Here is a 26,580-nt window from a genome sequence, read left to right on the forward strand (position 1 = left end):
CCTGCTCTCTAGCTCCCTTGTCTCCTCTTCCCATGCTCGTCTCCAGGACTTCTCCAGAGCTTCCCCCATCCTCTGGAACTCTCTACCCCAATTTATCAGACTATCGCCTACTCAGCTCACTTTTAGGCGGTCTTTGAAAAGCTATCTCTTCAGGGAAGCCTATCCTGCCCTCAGCTAATAATGGAATCTTCTACTCCTCCTGACAATCCATCCCCCACAGTTATTACCTTTTGTACCACCAGCCCTTCCCTCTTAGATTGTAAGCTCCAAGGAGCAGGGCCCTCCTAACCCTCTTGTATTGAACTGTATTGTTACTGGATTGTCTTCTGTTATATTGTAAAGTGCTGAGCAAACTGTTGGCGCTATATAAAACCTGTATAATAATAATACCCCAACATTTCATATTCCTGATATGTGTTGTAGCCTGTACGTCTGTTTAAAAAAAATTCTGTTCTCTGTATTCCTTCCTTTGTGTGAAATACCTGGCAAATCAGCCAGTCTTCTATTTCAAACTGACCACACTAGACATGAGAGCACATCCATCCCAGTGTGGTCAATTTTCTGGCTGTGTTGGGAGAACAGCCTGCCTGGCCTCCAATGGTCAAATTTGTGCCAACACCCCCCCCCATTCACTGAGTAGATTAGTATTCTGTTGTTTCTCCACACTCATCTTTCTAAGCCCCTTAGAGCAGTGTTAAACTAAAAGCATGCAACACACCATTATTATCCTCTAGTAGGACTTTATGAACATATCTAAAAAATATTTTTGCATAAAAAAGATACATTTTATTATTGCCTAAAATCCATGATAATGTAGCCCTTAGGAGTCGCTGCGTTTTGGGTCCCCCTACAGCCAGGTAATACGCATTTTCTGCCACACTTTGCAAATCAGTAAACTGACTCCAAGTGTAAAATGTGGTTCAAGGTTTTCTTTTTTATAGCTTTTCTATTTTTGTCTGGTGATCCAACCAGCAAGTCTGTGGTTTTTCAGAAGGACAAGCTCTCCAGCTGAATGTTCCAGTTTGCATTAGGGTTGCTGATACTGATACCGGTGCTGATACTAAACATTTACATGAGTACTTGTACTCATCTCAATGCTCCCATACCTTTTTCGTGACATGAATGACTCTGTCTTAATTCCAGGCTGCAAAGCAGCTAAATGGGATTATTTGAAAGGAAGGTGATTGTAGGCTACCCTGCAATCTCAGCAGATGTTCTTTGGATCACAGATACATCTACAGAGGTGTATTTCCAGAACAGTCCTGACAATTAGGAGCAGCAAACACGTCACAAGTCCCAACCTTCCAGAAAACTCAGAATGGGTGTTCCCTTTTTTGACCACAAGGTGTCGCTCTGTCATAGCCGTCTGTTGGTTCAGCTTGCCTCCAATACCTGGCAGATCCAGAGGACGGATCTACAACGTGACAGCATACAGCACCGCCATTCATGGGAAATGAACCCTTATCACTGGCACATTAGGAAGACGAACCAGACATGTCATATATTAGGCTGGATTCAGCCGACATTGAAGTACAAATGTTTCCTATGTAAGTCCTGCCAGGTGAGGCAATCATTTCAGTGGTGTGAGGTGACTTGGTGTTTTCCCAGCTCCGTACAGCGGCAGCAGTCTGGGGATCAGTCATCTCCTGCACAGGACACCCCGTGTTTACACTCAGCCAGCCTGCACGGTGGACAGATGCTTTAAGAAGTCCCCTCCTCCTCCTCCTCCCTGGACACGCCCCCACCTGGAGAGCTGAGCCGCACTCAGGAGAGTAGAGGAGCTTGGAGAGCGAGGCTGGGATAGACTGATTGCAAGCTCTTCTGTCACACAGGAGGATCGGGGAGCACTGGATCCCTCACTGAATATCAACAGGTAATCTACTCCTGGATGGATCCCAGCTACAGCTCCGCATCCCCTATATACCGACCATGGGGTCACTCCTCGGATGGTCCGTACATGTCCGTAGTCCTAGATCCATGGCTCCAGTCCGTACATGACCGTAGTCCTAGATCCATGGCTCCAGTCCGTACATGTCCGTAGTCCTAGATCCATGGCTCCAGTCCGTACATGTCCGTAGTCCTAGATCCATGGCTCCAGTCCGTACATGTCCGTAGTCCTAGATCCATGGCTCCAGTCCGTACATGTCCGTAGTCCTATATCCATGGCTCCAGTCCGTACATGTCCGTAGTCCTATATCCATGGCTCCAGTCCGTACATGTCCGTAGTCCTAGATCCATGGCTCCAGTCCGTACATGAACCTTGACAGAGCCTTGGATCCAGGACTACGATCGTGTCCCTTCTAGTAGCGGCTTCACATACTCTGATAACTTTACACACTTGTGTGTTGTCTTCTATGTGTGAAGTGTTGGCCAGGTGGGCATTGGATGCAGTGGAAGCCCCAGGTGAGGAAGGGCTGATCTTTGGTGGGAATACAAATTCTACAGTTTTGTATTTGTTGTTCTGATATCAGATATTATTTGTTTATAATAGGGTGTTTTTGTTTTAGCATATATCCTAGTAGGATTGTTGTAGCCAGGTTTATATGTTGTACTGAAGTTTGTATTGTGCTATTGAGTTGTGTGTTGTAGCCGGGTTTTTATGTTGTACTAAGGTCTGTATTGTACCATCGAGTTGTGTGTTGTAGCCGGGTTTATATGTTGTACTAAGGATTATATTATACCATTGAGTTGTGTGTTGTAGTCAGGTTTATAGTTTTTTGCAAGGTTTGCGTGTTGTACCAAGGTTTGAAAGTTGCACCATGCTTTGTGGGGTTTTTTTTTTTTTTTACTATTCCAGGAGTTATACGTTGTACCATGGGTTATATGCTCTACCAACATTCATGTTTTGTAGCCAGCTTTATATGTTGTACTAAAGTTTGTATACTACCATGGCTTATGTGTTGTACCTTGAGTTTTGTGTGTTGTAGCCAGGTTTGAGAGTTGCGCCATGGTTTGTGTCTTTGTACCATGGGTTATATATTTTAGCCAGGTTTATATTATAGCATGGCTTGTGTGTTGTAGCCAGGTTTCTATATTGTACTAGGGTTTATATTCTACCATGGTTTATGTGTTGTACCATGAGTTGTGTGTTGTGGCAAGGTTTTTGCGTTGTGCCATAAGATGTGTGTTGTAGCCGGGTTTATATATTGCAAGCTTTATGCTTTATACCATCAGTTGTGCATTGTAGCCAGGTTTATACGTTGTAGCCGGAGTTGTGCATTGTAGCCAGATTTATATATTGTAGCCGGGGTTTATGCGTTGTAGCCAGAGTTGTGTATTGTAGCCTGGTTTATATATAGTTGCAAGGTGTGTGTATTATAGCATAATCTGATTGGTTCTCAGTCTGTGCTTCTTTTACTATTATAGTTTTTTATGCCTTAATTTGGCAAATTACAGCTAATTTGTCATGACCTAGGCTTAAATTTGTAATTATTACAATTGCTCATTATCCATAGTAGTTTTGCCATTAATGATGCTTGTTTTTGCTGGACATTAAAGTTAAAAGGCAAGATGAGTGGCTCTTCTCTGTGTAGAGATGAAGCAAACCACACATGTTACAATCCTTCTTACCAGTCAGTTTTTATGTCCTGCAGGATACATTCATGGCGTGCCATGACATAATATAAATTGGGACCTAATTGTCCTTCATCTGCCTGCTATCAATAACACCACAATACACCTTTAAATCTAACAAGAGAAAACTCTTAATTCCTGGAAGGCAGATGTGTTCATCTGGCTCCTCATTTTAGAAAATCATCTTGGGTGATTTCCATTTATAAGGAGAGCAGATTTGACCCAATTATCACAGGCTGGAAATTCAGAGCTAATACTGAGCAGGTCTAGTGCAGCCTCTTTCAGTTTATTGGACCGGTGACCCCCACACTGTGAAATGTCATTATCCACCTAAGGGCTTGTTCACACTTGACTTTATTTCTAACTCTTGCCAAACACCCATATAGCTTTTGACAAGTGTTAGGCTAAGTTCACACTAGCCTTGTTAGCAAGCGGCAGACAGGCATTTGGGAAGCGTTTTTACCGTTTTCCAAACGCCTGGGAAAATTCTGCACATTGCAGCACATGGTGCTGTTCAAACAGGAGCGTTCATGTCACGTTGTGGCAAAACGGAAGCCTCTGGTCGAGTCAGGAGGAGTTGTCGCCTCCTATTAAAGTCTATGGTGCCGCTTTGCAAATGCCCGGCCGGCGTTTGCGGTGTGTTTTGCAGAGTGTTAACACCATTCAAACTTCATCATAGGTGTTTGTGGGGCGTTTTTAACGCTTGGCAACCGCCGCTAAACCGCACATGCAGCGTTTGCGGAGTGTTAAAGACGCTCCGCAGACGCTGGACCAACGCTTGTCAAATGCTATAGGGGCGTTTGGCAAGAGTTGGAAAAACAGTCAAGTGTGAACGAGCGCTTAGACAGGCATTTTTGAAGTGTTTTTAACGCTCCTAAAACGCCCTATGCACGGTTTTGAGGTGGTTGAGAGGCGTTTGCCAAGCGTTAAAACCGCACCACAAACTCCTATAATGAAGTTTAAATGGTATTAACGCTCCGCAAATGCCTTGCAACCGCACCGCAAACACTGGCCAGACGTTTGCTGAACGGCACCATAGATTTGAATGGGAGGCTTCAGCTCCTCCTGACTCAACCAGAATGATCAGTTTTGCTGTGACGCAACGCTAACGCTTCCGTGTGAACAGCACTATATGCTGCCATGTGCAGAATTTTCAGAGGCGTTTGAGAAGCGCCTGGTGACAAAGCTAGTGTGAACGTAGCCTTAGTTTAGTAACCTTTACAGCTATTGTAACATGTGGCCAGTTATGAAGCTGACAGAAAATAGGCCAAAATGTTTGAATTTTCAAAGATCTTTAAGGTTCTCTTAATTAATCTTGGCACGTTCAGTTGTCTAATAAGCTGTGATGCATGAGCGAGTACTCCTTTCATAGTTCATGTGCCCCTTTCTAGACTATGTATGGCTTTCATCAGATCTGTACCATTTCGATATTTTAGTCTTGATGTTGGATAAGTACTGCACCGTTATGTGATAAATTTTTTTTTTATTTTTTATTTTGGAGTATCACTTTCACAGAATAGGATAAAGGGACCTAAATTTAATTCCAAAATATCTGGATCCCTGATTTGAACCCTATTAAGTAACCTGGTGTTCTCATGGAGTACAATGAATATTAGTAGCTATATATTCTGTGCTGAACCCAGATCATCTACATCTCGGCCTGCCTATATATTTTTATATACATTTCATCTAACAAGTCTCTTTTTGTGGTTACCATAATGATCATTTAATTTAACCTGAACATATCAGGTGTTACAGACATATGCTCAGTAAATGGGTAAACTGATCTCTGTTATGTGGACTTTGAAGTATTGGGTAGAATTCAGATATTTTGCACACTTGGGACCTAAATAACTGTCAAGTTCTCAAATTGGCTTCCAAGAATCCTTTTCTGTAGAACTGACAGTAGTTGATCATGTTTTTTATACTGTCCCTCCCAACTGCTTTTCAGATTTGTTTTCCTTTTTGAATTTCGATAAACAGCCAAATGTTGACTCAAACAGTCAAACAAAAATGGCAATACCTCTGACTTGCCTAACTACCTATTAAGAGTGTACATTTTTTTTGCTTGTACATGATTGAATGATTTAAGTTAGAACTTTGTGATTCACTAAGTGAAGTGAAAATGATCTTGCAATGTGAAGATGCTCTATTCCTTTTGTAATCAGGGTCATTATCAGACATGCGCAAACATTGAAAAAGAGGGATATTGGTGTGCTTTTGGCCACAACTGAAAACATGGGTCTTTTTTAGAGACAAATTTCTGGTGTCAATGGGAGTCTGTGTCCCTTGGGAACTATAGATTTTAATAACGGACCTAACCAAGTGAGGTGTCATTTTATTGTATACAAGTTTGCATTTTTGTATTCTATGAGGCTTTGTGGTTTTGAGAAGCTTAGGCAACATGTTCTGCTGCTGACTTATTTTTATTTGGTAGATCTTCTGAAGCAATTCCCATCTTTTCCTTGAGTATTTTTTGTGTCAAATGAGAGTTGGTAAGGTATTGCTGGCTCCTTCCCTATAGCCTTTTACATTGTGTGCCATTTTCGTGTGTGGTTTTGTGTTCTGGAGTTTGTAGTTAATGACATTTGTTGGGTAAAAATGTTATTTTTATAATGAGATGGGCCTTTATGTATAAAGTTGATATTTTTGAATTTCCCATGAACCTCACACATGGTCTGCTGTTGATAATTCTATTTCAATGTGATCACCTGAAAAATGCCATGTTGTTTTAAATGCTACGTTTTGTCGTAGGCTATCCTCTCTTCAGTCTATCATGAATGCTGCTGCTAGACTTATCTACCTTACCAACCACTCAGTGTCTGCCCAGTGAATTAAATTCAAAATGCTAACTAGAACATACAAAGCTACTCAAAACTCTGCCCCAAGCTACATCACCAATCATTTCTCTAAATATCATCCAAACTGTCCTCTCCACTCCTCTCATGATCTCTTGCTCTCAAGCTTCCTTGTCTCCTCTTCCCATGCTTGCCTCAAGGATTTCTCCGGAGCCACTCTCACCCTTTGGAACTCTCTACCTCAATCTTTCTGCTGGCTATCCCCTAATCTGGCTGCCTTTTAGATAATCCCTGAAAATTCATATCTTCAGGGAAGCCTATCATGCCAACAATTAATCATTTATCACTTTCCATCAGCTCAATCCCCCAAGTTATAACCTTTTGTACCACTTTCCCCACCCTATTAGATGGTAAGCTCCTATGAGCAGGGCCCTCTTAATCCTTTTTTTTTTTTTTTATTATTATTATTGTAACTGTACTGTCTCCCTTTTTATATTGTAAACTGAGATTTATTATTATTTATTATTATTATACAGTATTTATAATAATAATAAATAATAATAAATCTCAGTTTACAATATAAAAAGGGAGACAGTACAGTTACAATAATAATAATAATAAAAAAAAAAAAATTTATAAAGTCCTGTATAATAATACCGCCTTACCAACATTTTTCTTCCTGTAAATGTAGTTCCTCGCCAATCTGTTCTGCAGCCTGCAGACGTTTGCTTATCCTGTTTTGATTCAACAGAGTGTATCAGTCTCTGGATATGAAGATAGCTGCACATACGAGCACAGATGTCTGTCAGCTCTACCATGAGTATACAGTCAATACATGGCTCAGCTGAGCCATCTTGTTTATGTTTACGCAGTGGGGAGGAGAAGTCAGGTTTTGTAAACTTTTGCGATTGACCAGAAAATGGAATGCGTAAATGCAGTCAGTCCCTGGTTGAACCATAAACATTGGATTGTTGTCCAGTCTGATCATGCTTTTTGCCACAGTTTCCAAAAATTGTGATTATTATAAGTATTTTAGGTGTATCCATAGCCAAAACTTTTTGAACAGCGTGGGGAAAATGTGATCCCTATCAAGCTCCTTTTTGCTGCCTTTTGCCTCCTTAGGAGATTTCCCGTCTTTGAATGATTTCGGAAGACCAATGGTTACTTGGATAAATAAAGGTGTAAATCTCCACAGCAGGTACACAGATAACAGTAGAACTTGGCAGAGGGTCTAGCCTTTCCCCAGTATATACAAAGCAAGGTTTGCCTTTTCAATCACTTTATATTTAAACCCAACCACTAAAATCTACATCAACACGCATTATGCAGGTATGATCCACTATGGTCACTGTTTAGAAAAAAAAAAGTCATCAGAAATACCATGTTTAGGTTGTATGCATGTAAACGTAAAGTACCTTAGATTGTAAGCCCCTTGAGGGTTAGGGACTGATGTAAACATACAATATATATATGTACAGCGCTGCGTACCGTAAGTTGACAGCCCTATATAAGTACCTGAAATAAATACGTAGCTGTGAAGAGGCTGCAGAAGCCTTGAGATGCAACAGAAGCTGAAAAAAGGTATTTTGGTTTTATATTATAGAGTGGAGGAAACGCCGAACAAGACGGATGAGACCATAACCAGGAATTGTAGGGAAATCCTTTATCTCTGGGGAATCCTAACAGTGAGAATTCGGCGTGATAGTTTAGTGTATCAGACAGGCTGTTATCATAACTTTCAGTAATTAACTGAGAAAAATCGGCAGCACTTTTGCATAAATCTGCATGGGTCTTGCAGAGGATAATTTGGCATGCCTGGAGTTTATTCAAACCAGCGGGTACACATAAATACATTATTAAACCCAAAATTGTAATATATTGCAGCTTACCAATCATTAGGTGTGGTGGTTGCATTAGTTTTCCTTTATAGGCTTTTTCCCCTGTGTTTTCACTTGTGATCCAGCCATTAAAATACCTCCGGTTTTAGAATGCCCCCACTCTGGATGAAGAAAAAAGACACCTTTTGGAAAGCAGCATTGTTAGTCTGGGTGGAGGGTAGTCTTGTACTAGCAGATTTAGATTCACTACAAATTGAAGCCAAACTCCAACTCTCACACAATAAGTAGTTAAAGCAAACCATTTTTTTTCTTTCCTTTTGGGATAAAGGTTTTATATGAATAAAAGCTAACCATTGTAAGCACAGTGATAAACCTAGACTTACTGGCAGGATCACCAGGTGAAGATAAAGGAAAGTCTAAAAAAAAAATACAGCCATCACATCTAAGAATTGCTAAGCTGCAATATAACATGTTTGCTTTTGGGTTTAATACCACTTTAAGGTGTGGGAAGTTTGCACTTTTTAAAAAAAAAGGGGCTTTATCCCCACTTTGGCGAATTGCATTTTGTGTGTGTGTTTTAAAATTAACTTTGTGATGTCACGCAGACATCTCCTTGAGGTTCAGTTGGTAGCAGCAATGTGCGAAGCACTGGATTGCTTGGTACTGTGCTGTGCTGAAAAAAAGTATAGCATGCAGTGCTTTTTTTTTCAGCGCCCCACGCCCACACAATATAGTGGTGTGAACCAGACACGTAGGAGATATGGCATTTTGCCTTGTCCATACAGTGTAACTGTACTGGAATAGCTGCTCAACACAGTCCCTTTATTCGTTTTTTTTTTTTTTTTGTTATGTTTTGTTTTGGGTTTTTTTTTCCTGGTAAAGTTTATATCTACCCTACTATAAAGCCTATGACATTACGTATTTATTTTACTACTGGTGGTTTGGAAACGCTGTCAACGTGTGAAGGCTAAAACATTACGATTTCTCTGTTTTCTGTCACGGTTAGCGGTAGACAGGGATAACTTAAAGGGATAATGCTATCCTGGAAGATCTTAAGAAAAATAATTGCCCTGAAAATATATCTGGGAGTTCTGCCATCCAGTAGGAAGGCTTGAGAGGTGGAAGGGTATGGCCATGTTCAACTTTTACTGAAATGCGTGAGGTTTGCATGGACTTTCAACTTTTTCATTTAACTGAATTTTCTGGCTATTTTTAAATGTGTATTCTGAAAATAGCCTTTGTGTACACGTTTTCACATTATATTTTGAGTCAATTGCCCTAGTTTGTGTCAGGTCAACTCGTGTATCAAAGGCCCCATTCAGATCTCATGTAGTGAGAATGATTGCTCTCACTTAAGATAAAATAATTTTTTTTTTAAGTGCGATTTCCCATGTAGTGCATAGGTAATCCCAGTTACTTCAGTGGGCTGCCTTATGTACCTTTCTCCCCTAAAAAAAAAAGAGCTCCTGTTCCATTTTGGGCAACTAGCTTTGTTTTGATTTTTTTTTTTCCAAGGCATGTCTTGGTGTTCTTTCTGCACAAATCTGTCACACAACAATTGCTGCAAAATTGCACCGTGTTTGGGGTGCCATTAAGAATTATGGCACCCAAACACGTATCCCACACTTAACAGCGCTTTGGAATCGTGGCCAGAATTGCAGCGTTTCTGCCAGCATTTCCAAATTGCCAAGTGTAAAAGGGGCCTAAAACCAAAACTTTTAAATTTTTTATTAACTTGAAAATGCATAGTTGCCAACCTTTCCAAAAATTACCAGGAACACCGTTTTTGTGTTGTGTGTCCAATTCATTATAGGTGGAAAATGTATTTTTAAAAAGTGTTCTACAAAAGGCTTGCTCAGTTCTAGACAATATTAAGTTTACAGTGGAAGGATCATGCAGAGCAGCATTTCTCCGCTTGCCCATCCTGTGGCACCCAGTAGAAGGGAGCTATGATTGGCTGGCTGCCAGGATGTGAAAAGTAGAAACCATTGGTGATTTAAAGGAAAATCCTCAAAAGCCGCACTGAAACACATGTCCACTTTATTAGAATGAACACGGGGTTAAAAACGCTGTACAGTACACCAGTGGGGCAGAACGGTTCGCGCATTGCACATTAAATTCAGTCTTAATCATAACCCATCAGTGCTGAGGTTAGCGTGAAATGTGTGAACCTTTCTCCTACATTGGTGTACTGTGAGGTGTTTTTTTTTTTTTTTTTTTTTTTTAAATCCTGTCTTCAAAATAATAAAGTGGACATGTGTTTCAGTGCAGCTTTTCCAGATTTTCCTTTAATTGTCAGCACAGGTGTGCGAACTAGGCCTGCACACACATTGCAGGAGTGTGAGGTCTTGTTTAGTGAGCTGACCTGGAGCAGTGCTACTTTTCTCTGTTTTTGCCAAAAAAAGGAGAAACCACTTGATTATAGTGGAAAGGGCTAAGCATGTCTGCCATTAGAAATCATGGGCACTGTACAACCTACCTGACAGCCCCCACCTACCCACAGGCAACCTTCTTGGTCCCTCTGCTGACCCAATGAGAAGCACTGCCTGTACAACCCTATTGATGTCCCTGCCAACTGATGATCTATAGAAGATACTGTGATGTAAGTAGATCAAACTAGGGGTAGTCTGCAGTACCAGCAGACTGGACTGATGAGTGACCTGTAGGATTTGTTAAAAGATTAGGATTTACCTCCTGTCCGTGCAGCTGCTCAGAGCTTCCAGTGGTGTCTTGGCCTTGGAGCTGCTTGTGGTGACCTGTCTTCTCTGAACCCTAGATTCGGCCTTCTTTTGGCCACTCCACTCTTCCTTCCTATGTTCCCCTTTTACTCTGAGCCCTTTCCCCTTTACTAGCTGTGCCCTTTTTGTTCTGACCTTCCACTGGTAACCCCTTATCTGTCTGGAGAATCCTGCTCCTTGTATGCATTATCTGCTATTCCTTCTCTGACACAACATCCTTTTCGTGTGTGTTCCAAGGTCAGCCTAGATGAATTTCTGTATTGTCATGTTCCCTGTCTGTCATGATACCCCCAATCCCTCATATACTTTTACCCAATCTGCCCCTCTAGGTATCCCTAGTCTTGAACATACTGTTACTCCATCTGTCTCTGCGGGTACCTCTAGTCCTAGACATATTGTTACCCAGCCTATTCCTCCAGGTATCCCCAAGCTAGACATGCCATTTCCCCATTCTCTGTTACCCCAGACTCTATATACACTAATTCTCTGGTTACCCCTCAAGCTTTACAGTTTACCCACTCTTCCAGGTCTCCCTCAAAACAGCTGTGCTGATCTTTAGTTTCCTGCAGGTGCTGAATCCCCTAATCCTATGCACTACCTATAACACCACAATATCTTTTCTAATTTTCTCTAGTCCTGTATGTATGGCTGCAGTGAGCAGTAGCACAGTGGTCAATGAGCAGTATGTAGTGGCAGGCAAGTCAATGAGCGGTATTTTGTAGCAGGGCGGTCAGCGAGTGATGTGTAGTGGCAGGGTGGTCAGTTAGTCATATACTGCATGGCTGGAGATTAAACTTTCCGGGCTGTTACCTCTGTTCCTCCTCTTTACTCCTCTTCAATTGTTGGATCAGCCTGAATGAAACGGCCATCGGTGCTAGGAGGGGAGGAAGTGGCCACACCTCCTGCCCTGCCTACGAATTTCTGCATACCTGCCTGTGTGCCCTGCCCTTCACTCCAGGTACTTTAACAGCAAGCTTCACCTTACCTGCATTAGTTACTATTTTGGGCTCTCCCACCCTGTGTGGCCATCGAGACTCCCCCATAGCGGCCAGAAATCTGAGATTAGGTGGGGCCAGGGACAGTATGTGGGAGGCAGCTGATGTGGTCTCTGGCAGTATGGTGGACAAAGGAGGATAGAGAGATGGCAGAACTGGAGGTAGTTTGAGGGGCAGGAGTGGGAGGTGCAAAAAAAGAGTAGTTTAATAATAGATTACAATATATTTCCACCGCACTGCTCTTAACCATCTTAGGTGTTTGGTCGGATGAGAGTATAGTGAAATCTGTTTTCTACTGTAGTGTCCTGGGGTAGGTGCTAGTATAAGGAAACTTAACATTTGCATTCAATTGGTTATCACTGGGGCAAGTGTCCCTATTGGGAGGTTTTTGCTTTATTCTTGTTTTTGGTGACTACTGGGTTTTTGAATCTCCATCACCATAAGTCCCTGTCCCCAGTGGTCACAGCTCAAATTAGGAGAGCAAGCCTTCCTAGCAGGGTCACAGGTTCCATCTTAAACAAACAAATGTAAATTTTGACTTTGGATACTAGATTTTTGTTGGCAAGCTGTTTTTTTTTAAAAAAAAAAAAATACCAGTTTTTCTTATGAGATTGACATAGACCTGATTGTACATATTGGTGGCTGTTGCCCTCTACTGCACGTTCTCACCTTAGTTAACCATTTCCTGGCTGGCGAAGAGAACTCTATACTGGATCACACAAATGTTGTATGTGGCTTTTTTTTTTTTTTTTCTTGACAACGAACATATTTTGTTTATGTAGATATTTACTTTTCATAGTTGACAATAGAGTTTGGCCATTGACCTGATAAGGAAGTCTTTTGACCTGCTTATAATTTTTCTTCATCCATTCTTCTGCTATCTCATTTATGTCACTTCTAATTTCACCATTATTTTCCAAAAGCGTTCTAAAATCCGTTTTGTGTTCAGTAATCTTATCTGTTTCTGAAACTATTTGTTTAGTTTGGTTAATGAAAAACACATTTTACTGGTCATTTTGTTTCCAAGTTCTGGAGACACGTGTTGCTGAGAAATTTAGTTGAAGATCCGTTTTCTTTTTTCAAGGCTTTTCCTTTCAGCTTTTTTTTTTTTTGCTTTTTTTAGTCATGTGGATTAAAACAGACTTTTCTGGCAACAATTTTTAAGCCTAAGTAAAAAAAAAAAAAATTCCACACTGTCCAGATAAACTGAAATTATTTATTGTCATCAACTTAGCTCAATATTCAGTTTTTATGGAATGTCATAAAGAAAATCTTTGCAGAGAGGAATTTAAAGCAGTTGCTGGCATCACCTTCTTGAAATGCTTCTTGCCTGGCTCCACCTAAAGAATACCAGTGACTTGAAGTGCAGATGCCGGAGAATAAATAACTTCTAGACAGCAATTGTTTTCAGGAGGAACTTAAAGAAAACCTGTGGCTGTAAAAAAGGGGGATGTTGTTAAAGGGTCACATAAAAATAGAATAGTCTTTTGTACCTGCGGTAAATTTGCCCATGCCTACAGAGAAACTGCAATAACTGACATTTATGCAATGCCTGTTGGTCCATGTTTGGTAAAAAGAGGCACCAAAATGACATTTAGTGTTTGTTATGTGGGGTTTACAGAAGAGGAAGTCAAATAAGTGTTGGAAAATGTCTCTCTCCTCCATACTATCTTTTTTTTAAATATGTTCTATTAATGTGTTGAAATGTATATACAGTTGCAACAGCACAGAATACGCCTTCTTAAACAAGTCAACAATTCTTGATCGTAGGTCTTCTGAGAGCTCTTTTCTGCGAGGCATGGTTCACATCAGACAGTGCTTCTTGAAACCAGTAAACCCAAAACAGGTGTGTGTTTTTTTAAGGGCAGGACAGCTGTCAGCAACACATCCAATATCATCACACTGATTGGAGTCAAGGTTGGCTCACTACTGGCTCCAATTAGCTCTGGGAGAAGTCATTAAGCTAGGGCTTCACATACTTTTTCCTCCCTGCACTGTGAATGTTTACATGTTATGTGCAATTAAACCATGGCAACATGTAATGTTTGTGTAGTATTATGTTCAGCAGACTGTTCTTCTATTGTTGTGACTTAGATGACGTTCAGAGCACATTTTATGCCCAATTCATGCAAAACTCCACGTAATCCCAAGGGGTTCACATACTTTTTCTTGCAACTGTATGTAATTATCTATATTACTTTTACATTGTAATTTATAACTGGCTCTTCTGAACAGGTTGCTTTTTAAAACCATAATGATCCATGGACTTCTGAAATGCAGGATTTACCCAAAATGTATTTAAGTACAGTATTCTTATTAAAGATTTGTTTAGCATCAGCAGTTTGCACAACACTACAATTTAACCGAGACTGTACAGTTCCAATATAATTCCAAATAACAGTTAGTACTAATATGCATGTTCTCTCACAATAGTCATCTCAGACACATGGCTAGGGATAAGAGATTTTGTTTTTGTTTTTTTGTTTTGTTTTTAATTTTTTTTTCTTTTTTTGGGCGGTGTTTCAAAAAAACAAAACAAAAGCTTTTTTTTGCAGGTAAAATGTGTTTATTATTATTATTAGCCTGCAGAGCATTGATGGGACTTGTAGTTCAGTCATTTACAGATGTGTGAATAAATGAAGTGGCTATGCAAGTGGAGCTCCACACACTCACTCTGATTTTATATTGTGATGGCAGGTATGAGGAGATGATCCCCTGCCTGATGTTATAGGGGGGGATCAGGGGGTGCAAGGCTGCTGCATAAGTTACATGCTACACCCTGAATATGGTATACATGTTACTGAAGGTATTTGATGCTATATAAATCTTGTAGAATAATGACTTATCCTTCAAGAGGGACGTGCCAAAATTTAGAGTTATTTCTCCAGGAGAGTTTGGCAAAAGTTTTGCCATTGTGACAAATGCATTGGAGTTAGAGGAGAAGAAAAAAACCGAAGTGTTTAAAAAAAACAAACAAAAAAAAGTGACTTAAATGTTTACTACATGACAATGAATTCCAAGAGCAGAGTGGGTTTGCCTAAAGCAGTGTTGCCCACAAAGCTAAAAGTGTAATATAGTGCAGCTTAACATCAGTTATCCTTTCTTAGGCTTTTCCCCTTGATCTGGCCAGTAACACACCTCCTATATTAGAGTGCCTACACTCTGGATGAAGGAGCACAGGGGCCCCTTTTGCACAGCAGCTTGTCAGTCTGGGGGAGGGGAATTTTGAGTGTACTACAAATTTAAATAAACAAACAAATTGAAGCCAAATTCCAGCTGATTCTTTAAAAGCAGTTAAAGCAAGCATTTTTTTTTTCTTTCTGGGGTAAAGCTTTTACATGAGTAAGGGCTCATTCATATACACTGCATCTTCTAAACTGACGTTTAGGAGCATTTGTGCATTTTGTTTTTTTTTCAGCACCCCCTGAACTCACCTGTTTGTTTTCCTATGTGTCCATGTACACATAGTCGTTTACAGTCAGTTGAGGTTACAGGCATTTTTTTGAAAGCACAAAAATCACGTTCGGGAGTAGAGTTTACCGGAGTTTCAAATGCTTTTAGACACGTTTTTGGGCTGGTCCATATCCAGATGCTGTCCAGAGCCTTTTTTCTTCATCAAAAATGCATGCACAGCATTTTCTATGTATTCAAATGGACCCGGTACACTAGTGCAGTCAGTTCCAGGTTTTGCGTGAAGGAATAAATGGGAAAATGTGCTGCGTTATTTCTGCACAGAACTGTACTGCAAAACACAGCAAAAAAGCACCAGGAGTGTTGTGTGCGCTCCGGAGGTATTACAAAACTATGTAGCTCCTCCCACAATGCCAAGCATGTTTCACGAGCTACTTTTGCTACAGTTGCAACACCCATCAGAAAGTAGTGCTCTCTCTGCTTCTGCTCTCTCGATTTCTCAAAAAATGTCTGAAATAGTTTACTATTTTTCAGTGCATTTGGGAGGGTCTCTTGAGGTTATTTTTTTAAAACGCTTCTAAATGCAATTTGTGCATAAATGCGGCTAAACTGACATTTTTAAACTACATTTTCTAGCAGTCAGTTTCCAGCATTGAGAAGTTTTTCAAACGCCCTGTGTACAGCAGCCCTAAATAATAGCGGAACATTGCAAGCACTCCTGCTAGTGTTAAATGGTTTTTCTAATTTCTGAAACTGATACTAAAAAGCATGTAAAGTGCTGCCTAAATTGACGGCGCTATATAAGTACTTGAAATAAATAAAATAAATGTTCCTTTTGAAAACCAGATTTACTGGCTGGATCACTCTGCACTCCTGTGACCCTTATTCAGCCGACAGCAGGTTAAAGTCCTTTTGTTGGCTGAAGTCGCTCAGTTGGTCCAGACTCTAGGGTGCCGCTCTTAGCCAGCTACTCTTGCCCCCTGCACAGACCGGCACCCCAATTTTGCTCTAGGGGGGTAGAACAGAGAGTTGATGGCTGATAGTAACTCTGCACACTGAAGACTATGAACCGAATGATCATCAGCCTTTGATTGCTCCGTTATTAGCCTTCGATGCAGAGGGGGACATATGCAAAATCGAACCGATGGGCTGCGTCCACCAAGGTGAGGAGTGGTGTGTATGTTTGTTTTTTTTTTGTTCTTCCCATACTCTTTAATTTTGCTGAGAGATTTACTGCTATGACCTATTTTTGTGTGTTTGTGTAATTTTCTGCTTGAGCTACGGAGTTCTATAAATAGGCATATTACAATAGATGGTAAGGAGAAGTGGAAAACATGCAAGTAGTGGAGCGTTCAACCTGCTGGCTGCGTGTAAAAATATAAAATATTTTATATGCAATATTTCTTTTTTTTTCTTTTCCCCCCTTTTTAATACTTGACATATTAGACTAAATATGTACAAATCCTGTAGTAAATAGTATATTTTTTTCTGGTTTCATACAGTACGTTAAAATGGTTGTAAAGGCTCAAGGGTTTTTGGCATGAAGGTAAAAAACCTCTTATGTGCAGCAGCTCCCCAATACTTACCTTGAGCAGAAATCAAACCTGCTCGTAAAATGTTCATGTCGTGCGTTTTTCCCATTGAAGTTTTATATAGCTAAACTTGCCAAAAAGAAGCTTGCATACTTTTTTTTTTTTTTTTGAACAGGCATTTTTGCCACAGATGACTGACCGCTCATATGTGAACAGGCGCCTTTTTAGATGAATGGGATTTTCCTTGTTGAACATTTTTAGAGTGTCAAACAAAAAATTGCGGTTGAAGGTGTGAATGGGGCCTGGAACTTCTGCTTTTCCAATTTTTAAAACCTACTGTATAGTCTATTTGCAGATGGCTGTATACAGTAAACCCCATGACTGACTTGAATCACATGCTATTGATTTAGTTGCATCAGCATGTTGTAAGTGGATTACTGGCAGTAAAGAGTTAAATCGCTCAGTAATATGAGTAAAATTGCTTATCCAATGTAGTTCTTAAATTGAGCAGTAAATACTTTCTTTTTCCTCCTTATGCCATTTCAGTGGACCTTTTTTGTATTAAGATTATTTTATGTACATATGCCACTAAAGAGATACGTGGGTCGATTATTGCACATGCAAAAGTTGAGAATAAAAATGAACAAATGCTGTATCAGCTGAAAAATCTTTGTACCTTTGGCCAGAATTAAGCTGAGCTGTCTGTTTCTTGCATGATAATGATCTAGTAGTGTTTGGGGTTGTCCAGAGGCGATTTATTTGATGTGTTTTTTAGCATTCAGTCATTTTCTGCAATTTTTTTTCAGGCCTTGTATAACCGCATAAATGTAATTCTAAAAATAGTTGGAGCAGAATGACCTTATAAGACTTCTGTTGAGGAATCGTTTTAAAATAAACTTTTGGAACAGGAGGAGTTTTTAATTGGAAGGCATTTATCCGTAGAAAATCAGGTTGCATGTTTACGTGTTTAAATCCTTTCTTGCGTGTCTGAAAATCATCTGCTCACAAGCTGATGGCTCACCTGGTGACTTTTAGGATGCCCATAGTGATCAATTTTATCATATTTAGATTCTGTAGAATCAAGTCAGATGTTTTGATCATACTGTATTAAAAAGAAAACAAGAATGACCTTCCTAGTAAGGTTGGTGTGTAGGGTTTTTTTTTGTTTTGTTTTTTTTTCCCTTCATTTGGCCATTGGGCTACACAATTGAGGTGGTTAATAGGATTCCTCCCTGCTGAGATATTGTCTTCTGGCAGCCACTGATTGAGAACTTTTCTCCAGTAAGCCTGTTTGAAAGAAGTTGATCATTAGATTGACTTTTGTCCAGTGGGAGCAGCCACACACAGATCGAGTTTTGGCCTGTCCCTGCTGAACTGACCGAATTAAGATTCGTCTATGGTTAGCTTAGATTCAGCTTTGCTATCCCTTTTAAATAGCTTTAAATTTATTTTTCTAATTTCTGCAGTCGCTGTCACCAGCTACATAAAATAGGCAGCGCTGTGTTCTGGCAGAAGTACAGGGACTTCCTGTCTGCCATCAGAACAAAATCGCCACTCAACCATTCACAAGAAGCCTTGTGTTTTTATCAATGAATACAAACAAGGCTTCCTCTAAAAGAGGTGGAGAGGCGGGCAAATGATGTCACAAACTCCAGCTATTCAGAGGAAGCCTTGTGTTCAAAATAGAAGGCTGCTTATGAATAGCTGAGCAACGCTCATCCTGACTCAGTTTTATTAGAACAGTAGATGGGAAGTCCCTATAATTCTGAAACACAGTGCTGATGCTATATACAGCACTGATAGCGGCCGGCAGGACAGCAGTGTTAAATGTTCTACAGTTCTTCTATAGATGTAGGGATATGAAGGTTTACTTGAAGTCAGAAGCTCCTGAAACTCTCTCCTCCTCTTTATCATTGTGATGAAGGGTGTTGGGTTTGTTCTAGGGGGCTTTATTTTTACAGGTTACTTGTACGAAGCAACAGGTTCACATAAATGCCACCCTCCCAGAGTCATATTCTGCCCTCAGCTGCTACTCTGTTCAACCACTGGGATCTTAGAGAAACACAAGGTACTTCTGGGTATGGGGAACATGTGACTTTTCTCTTCTTCCCCTGACATAACAGTGCTGGTATTTTGGTGATTGGCCACCCACATGAGAGTGGGAAGAGATTGCATAGGCCTATCTCCCAGCACAGACCAATCTTTCCTCTGGCAACCTAATGAAGCTGTGGAAAGATGAAAGGAAGTGTGTACAGCTTTCACCTTCTTGGGGTACGCTTGGATTCACTTTAAATGAGGAAAAGGCTAAACTAAAAGCCAACTTTTAAAGTCCAACTCCAAATTTAATGTCCCTTTTTAAATTGTTTGGGCCAAGAGACATGTCCTTTGCCTACATGCTGTGTGCTAAAAGGTAGCCCTCTATATCATTTCAGGCGCTTGGGCTGTATTTGGTGTCAATACATAGATGTTTTGTGATCAACCTGGATACAAGAAGTTGCAAAACGTCAAGCTATCATAGATTCATTGAATGAATGATACAGAGCGCACAGTATTCTCCACTTTATGATCACCTGAAGATATTGGCCATGATTCAAGGAGATCTATAAAAAAAAAAAAAAAAAAATTTAGCATATCAACCAGATGCAATCAAGGAAATTCTACCACAGCTTTGGCATGTGATTGTTCAATTTATAGGATCACACTTGTACATGTATAGCCACCATAATTTGCATTTCCAACATTTTGTCTGGTTGAAGCTCCATTCACGCTTGTAGGACTCAAGTTGCGCAACTTTGAAGTGCAACTTTGGATGGGTGTGGCTTGGATGGGACTTGTCCCTCTGCAAATTTGGACCCACTGTTGCACCACTGCTGCATGAAAAGCATTAAGGTAGGACTTTCATGCAACTTTTGAGAGTTAACATTGACGTCTATGTCCCTCCAGTTGCATGAAAGTAGGACCAAAGTAGTGCATGAACTACTTTTGAAGTTGCTGCATTTTTAAGTCACACATATTTGAATGGTAATCATTTGGAAAACATGGGGTACAACTTGTGTGACTTTGATGTCCAAAGTCTCATGACAAGCCGTACAAGTGTGAATAGGGTTTAACTTCACTGTACTTAATACTGTTGCTACAGTATGCTAATCTGACTTTACTATAGCAGACTCTTTTTAATATCTCTTATATGCAAAGTTTCATATTAGTTACAAATAGGTTGTATGGTGGGTTAAGCTGGGTACACATGGACTGAAAACAGTCGGGTGAACAGGAACTGGCCTACTTTCAGCCCAAGTGTACAGCTCCCTGTCTGACAGAAGCCGTTCTCATGAGTGGCTTGTCAAATGAGCATGCTGGAAAGCCAGTATCCGATCAGCTCTCGCGGCCACTGGCTGCGAACAGTGATAAGTGTATTCTGGAAGTGGGGAGTCTCCCAGTCATAACACAATAGCTCAACAAGGGAGATCGCTACACTAACATCACATAGTTGATACAGTGACCTCTCAGGGTTTTTTTTTTTGTTCTTCCTGCTCAGTTGAACGAAAAAAACCTTTACATGTGTACCCAGCGTGAGTCTTTAATTTTTTTGGTTTTTTTTTCTGTCAAATATTGACCACAAATTTCAAATATTGCTAGGTATTTTTTTGCTTTGACATTTTTGTTTTTTAGATTTTTTTTTTTTTTTTTTTTCCTATAGACCTTTAAACAGTATGCATGGTTGAAGTTGTCAGAAATGACAAATGTACCTGCTTTCAGTAAGTGCTAATGCATGGAGCAATGGTACATTTCCGGTTGCTTCAGCACCCCAGAGTGAGCAGAGGCAACCCATCCTAGAACCTGAACTGTACTGGTCCTTTTGAAAAGGAACAGCTGTCTGTCTTGGCTGATCGCATTACATGTCTGTGAAATAGGTGACAGTCTGTTTGCCTTTGGGAATTACAGATTAAGTTGTGATCTGTTTGGGGGGGGAAGGGCTATGAAAGGTCAAAGGTTCAGTCTTTTGTATTTCCAGAAAGTACACTACCCTGTTTGTATACATTTTAAATTCTTCTCCCAAATTATTTTATCTAGTATTGGACAAGTTAATGGGAAAACATTTTGTCATTTTGGGTTGATGTACATGATGAAAGGCCAGCTTGGCTGTAGAGTCCATAGTGTTAAGACGGCAGTACATGGATCAAAATTTTGTCTGGTTCAACAGGGATCAGCTGAATTTCAATCCATGTATGAACAGGCTAGTTTTTAAAGAATTCGCTATGTATTGATTGACTGTTTGGTTTTTCCTGAACGATCAGTTCCGCCAGGAATAGTCAGCAACACCAACCAGTATGTTCTGATGGTGGGGTAGGCTCCCCGCTGTCGGATAACAATAACCCTGTGGGAGTAATTTCTCCCATCCGCAATTGGGTCATGTTTTTGCTTTTTTTTTTTTTTTTTTTTTCCCGTCCAACCTGCTTGTTAAATGGAAAAAAGATTACTGTATGGCTAACATTATGAATGCTGATTGACTACATCTACAGCAGAGGAACCGTATGATCAATGAAGACTCCATGAGCATTTTGCCTTAGTGTATTTCGCCTCTGCAGCCAAAGTTGAGAAATCACATCTATGCATTCCCATTCAGTGTGGGTTTTTTTTTTTTTTTAATTTTTATGTATTTGGAGTACATGGTCTAAAGTGACACTAAACCATATCCTGATTTCCAATAAGTAATTAAGTTATCTACACACATCCACTATTTAATAGCCCTGTAATGTATTTTGCATAAAATTGTTCTTACTGTGTTTTTCTATCTCTTTGTAACATCCTCTATGACCTGCTGAACCATCTCCCTCACTTACGTTTGATTAGAACAAGCGATACTCATTAATTGTGGACCTGTGCACTGATCTATGCATGCTTCAAATCCCATAGACCATCTTGGGAGCAAGCAAGAGATGGTTGTTCTATTTCTATATACGATGGGACTATGGAGAAGGAACAGTCACTCTGAAAGAATATTTAGATCCCACCAGTAAATTGAAATTTATAAAAAAAAATGATTTGGAGAGGCTGAGAGCAATAGAAGGTGACAATTTGAATTAAACTATAACTAAAGGTTAAGCTACTTTTGGATAGAGTGGATATTGGATTGGAACCTCTGTCAGTTTTTATTGCTGTCTGTTAAGAAGATTCATCCTCTGTGTGTCGTTTTTTACCATTATCATTCAAAGTAAAATAAAAGCAATAGAAGGGAAATCTTCTAATGGGGACACCTAGTTCGGGTGACCTGGGGGTCCCCAAAGAGTTGCCTTTAATTTGCAGGTATTTCCTCTCACTTCCTGTTTGGCTATGGCACAGGAAGTAAAGGGAAATCCTTAACGATTGGATATGCATGGCAAAAAAAAAAAATAACGGGTTATAACCCTCTCTTACTCTATCCAAAATTAAGGATTGGCACCTTTGGGGAGCTGGTACCTGAAATTGACAGGTACTGGCTCCTACTTCAGCTCCGATCACCTAGTCGATCGGAAGCGGAAGTTGTCCTTCTACCCACCCTCTCTGTAATCTTCTGGGACATGATACAGGTCCCAGAAGATGACAGGACCATTCAGGAAGTGCAGATCTACTTGCGCATGCTCAGTGGGCACCTGGCTGTGAAGCTGCAAGCTGTCACAGCTGGGTTCCCACACCAAAGATGCCGGTGCCTAGAGTACAGGACGGCCAAGGAAATGGGCTGTGGCGGGGGCACTGCGGGATCATGGGACTGGTGAGTGGCTGTTTTTTAAAAGTCAGCAGCTACTGTTTTTTTAGCTACTGACTTTTTTTTTTTTTTACAGATTGAGTGGATTTTTGCTTCAAGAATATATGCTTGAATAGAATTTTCTATTTTAAACCAGGGTTTAGTGTAATTTTAAACTCAAAACTTACATTTATTGATAAAATCCTTTACAACAGCCTTTCGCAACCGTTTTAAATGTAGAGGAACCCTTGAAATAACTTCCCAGTTTCAGGAAACCACTGCCAGTATTTACCATTTACATCTCATGGTACATTAGCATGATGGTTAATGAGAAGAATGCCTCCTTACATATAGCCAAAATGATCATTGGTGCCAGTGATTTATTTGTCTGAGAGGCAGAAATTGCTCATTGCTCGGGGAACCCTAGAGTTCCACAGAACCTTGGATGAGAGGCTGGTCTAGAACATATTTTTATTTGCCAGTAGTTTTCTAGCTTGCACTGACTGGTTTGTTTGCCAGGCCTTTCAAGCAGGGAATTGTTAGGTCAACAAAACAGGTTCCTGTACTGCATTCAGAATCGTGCCAAAAACTTTGATTTACCGAACATAACCCTTTGTACTCTTTCAGTAGTACCTGCTACAAATACTAGGTATGTTGGTAGATCAGCTGTTAAAGGGAAATTAGCACATATCTTGAGTTATTGCAATATTTATTTAGAAGTCATTTTTTGTGATCAATTTTAAAATTCTGTTGTACTGTTACTGTATTTAATAGAGATTTGTAGAGGAACAACAAGAGGGTATGTTCTTTTAACTCATTCATTTTTTTCTATATATAACTGTTCAGATAAATCAGCTACTAAGGGAGTGCATTGTTTTTAGTGAGGTGGCTGACAACTAGACTTGCGTTGTAAGATGCAGTAGCAAAGCACAACTTATGTGTAACCCAACAAATCAAGAAGCACAGCCTGTGTTTTGGTATATTTGTACTGAGAAAATATGGCGTGTCCCCAATTGAGCAGTTTGTTACCAACCATACACAGAAACAAAGCTCCCGTTATTGTGTTTAGCTGCCTAAGGGGCTTAAGAGAGGTGAAGATGGAAAAGCAGGAGTGCTTTGATCTTCCCAGTGCTTATATATGTGGAGGGGGAGAGTCTTGGACATCGGAGGGCAGGTAGACTGTGTTGCAAACACAGTCAGAAACTGACCACGCTAGGATGGATGTGCTCGCATGCCTAGTGTGGTCAGTTTTTTTTTTTTTTTTTTTTTTTTTTTTTTATGTATTTCAATGGTTTTTATTAATTTTAAACAGTATAAAACAGAGGCAACAAAACACGCCCATGCAGGGGCTATCAATTGCACCGATAGAAAATGTATAATAGAGCAGACAATGCTCTAATTCCAATAAGGCAAAACGTATGCCCACGTAGGGGCTATCAATGGCACATAGGTAACAATAACATCAGTGAAACTCAGATTATCGCAACTAAAGACAGCTGTCCACTGTCACATCAAAACAAACAGAAAAGGAAAGAAGAAAAGCAGAGAAGAAAGAAAGAGAAAAAACAAAAACACACACCAGAGAGCAAGGGTCCATGAGCGCCAATACAGCGTGGGAAAGGCATATTGCAACCACGGTTCCCATATTTTCAAAAATTTATGTTGAGAGTCATTGCATATACTCAACATCTGTTCATTGAGCATCATAGTAGTCATACGATCCCGCACCCCCCGAAAAAGTACAAACGGACTCTTCCAGGCCTGGGCAATTGTCCTAGTGGCTGATAAAAACAAATAGGAAGCCAATCGCTGCTGACGAGCCAAGAGGCCCGGTATGGGGCAATGAAGCAAAGCATACCGAGCATCCCGGCGTATGGAGAGATGAAACAAAGTGAAAAGGAGGCCAAACACACGAGACCAAAAACGAACCAACCTCGGGCATGACCACCAGATATGCAGTACATTGCCACGATGGCCACAACCCCGAAAACATCGATCACTACAGGCAGGGTTGGCCTGGGCCAAACGAGCCGGCACCCAATACCAACGAAACAATACCTTATAGGCTGCTTCCAGCGTGGTCGTATTAAACGAACATTTAGCTATGAGTGACCAGGCTTTATTCCAGTCCTCCGGATCCACAGCCACTCCCAGGTCGCGTTCCCACTGAACTACATATGAAAGAGAAGTGTGCGACGAGCATCTGTTCAAAGCTGCGTAAAGAAGGGAGATAAGGCCCGGGGCGCCCGGACGCTGCTGGCAAAGCCGTTCAAAGGCAGATGTCTGATATGGGAAAGCAGAAGTGGCCCTCAGCGAGAGTAGCCAGTGCCGCAATTGAAGGTACCGAAAAAATTCCGCTGGGGGAACATCCCGAGACTCCCGGAGGACATTCCAGGTGGGAAAGAACCGAAAAATCAAAAAGTGTCGCACCTGTGAGAAACCATGAGCCACCCACCAAGAAAATGCCCTCGGGTGATCTAGACCCGGCGGGAAAAGAGGGTTATTAACGATTGGAAGCAAGGGCAAGAAAGGTGACATCAGGCCACTGGAGTAACGTACCGAGTCCCAGACTCGTAGGCCATGGAGCAACATCGGACTCAGCACCGTAGGGGGCAGGGGGAAGCCATAGAAGTGTCGATAGTGCGATAGGGGCACAATTAGGCAGTTCCAGCAGGACCCAGAGAGGAACATCGGAGGAAGCGTGCAACATAGACAGCGGGGCAATTTGGCTCGCCTGATAATACTTAGTTACATTGGGTACCCCAAGACCACCTTGGAGTCTATGAGCAAAGAGCGTATTTCTAGAAACTCTGGGATGCTTATTGGCCCAGATAAAACGCATAAACTTCGCCTGAAGCAACCGAAGAAAATGAGGGGGAACTTGCACTGGGATGGTGCGAAAATAATATAACAATTTCGGCAAGATGGTCATTTTCACTGAACGAACCCGTCCTATCCAAGACAGGTGCGGAAATTGCCAGGAATGCATAAGAGAAGATAAGGAGCTAAGCAAAGGATAATAATTTGCAGCAAAAAGGGAGTCATAGGTAGGGGTCAAGCGAATGCCCAAGTATTCAAGAGAAGAGGAAGCCCACCGGTAAGGGAAGTGGGATTGTAGGCGCAAAACCAAATCTGAAGCCAAAGTAATATTGAGAGCAACGGTTTTATCCAAATTAATACGTAGACCCGAGATCAAGGAAAAGTGCTCAAGAACCCGTTGCAAATTAGGAAGCATCGTCAGAGGATTAGTAAGGGTCAAGAGGGCATCGTCCGCAAAGAGGCTCAGCTTAAACTCCTGTCCCGCGTATGGAACTCCCGATACATTGCAGTCGGTCCGGAGCGCTAAAGCCAGTGGCTCAAGCGCCAGGACAAAGAGCGCCGGGGACAGCGGGCAGCCCTGCCTCGTCCCTCGCCCAACAGGAAAGGGATCCGAGAAATACCCAGCGTATTTAACGGAAGCCGAAGGAAAGGAATACAAGGCTTGAATCCAAGAGAGAATAGAATCCCCGAAACCCCAACGAGACAGCACAAACCGCAGATATTCCCAGGATAGAGAATCAAAAGCTTTATATATGTCCAAGGACAGTAAGAATCCTGGGATTTTCCGTTGTTGCAGAATATGTATAAGATGGACCACCTTACGGACATTATCACCCGCCTGCCTCCCGGGGACGAACCCTACTTGGTCCCTGTGGACCAGGCTACACAAATATTTATTGATGCGAAAACTAAGGATCTTGCCCAATATTTTCAAGTCTTCATTAAGAAGAGAGATGGGCCGGAAGGCTTGCGGTTCCTGGACATCAGCGGTCGTCTTAGGAATCATAGAGATATGTGCCCTAAGTGCGTCCGGAGAGGGCAAGGAGCCCTGTCGTAACTCATTAAAGTAGGCAGCTAAAAAGGGCGCCAATAGGGCTGAGAATTTTTTATAATAGAGAGCGGAGAAGCCGTCTGGACCTGGGGCCGCGGTGGA

At 41.0% G+C, this 26,580-nt stretch overlaps 1 protein-coding gene across 1 annotated transcript in view; it reads left to right on the forward strand.

The window, feature by feature from the left end:
* Positions 1 to 1,405: 1,405 nt before the first annotated feature.
* Positions 1,406 to 26,580, forward strand: part of GREB1L (GREB1 like retinoic acid receptor coactivator) — a 155,651-nt gene continuing 130,476 nt past the window's right edge. Inside the window, exon 1 of the mRNA XM_089678331.1 lies at positions 1,406 to 1,873. The gene's annotated coding sequence lies outside the window, so the exon portion shown is untranslated. The remainder of the gene's footprint in view (positions 1,874 to 26,580) is intronic.

The sequence above is a fragment of the Staurois parvus genome, unplaced genomic scaffold (genome assembly GCF_062004578.1).
Source record: "Staurois parvus isolate SC_StPar_1 unplaced genomic scaffold, SC_StPar_1.0 ptg000015l, whole genome shotgun sequence".
Classification (NCBI taxonomy): Eukaryota; Metazoa; Chordata; class Amphibia; order Anura; family Ranidae; genus Staurois; species Staurois parvus.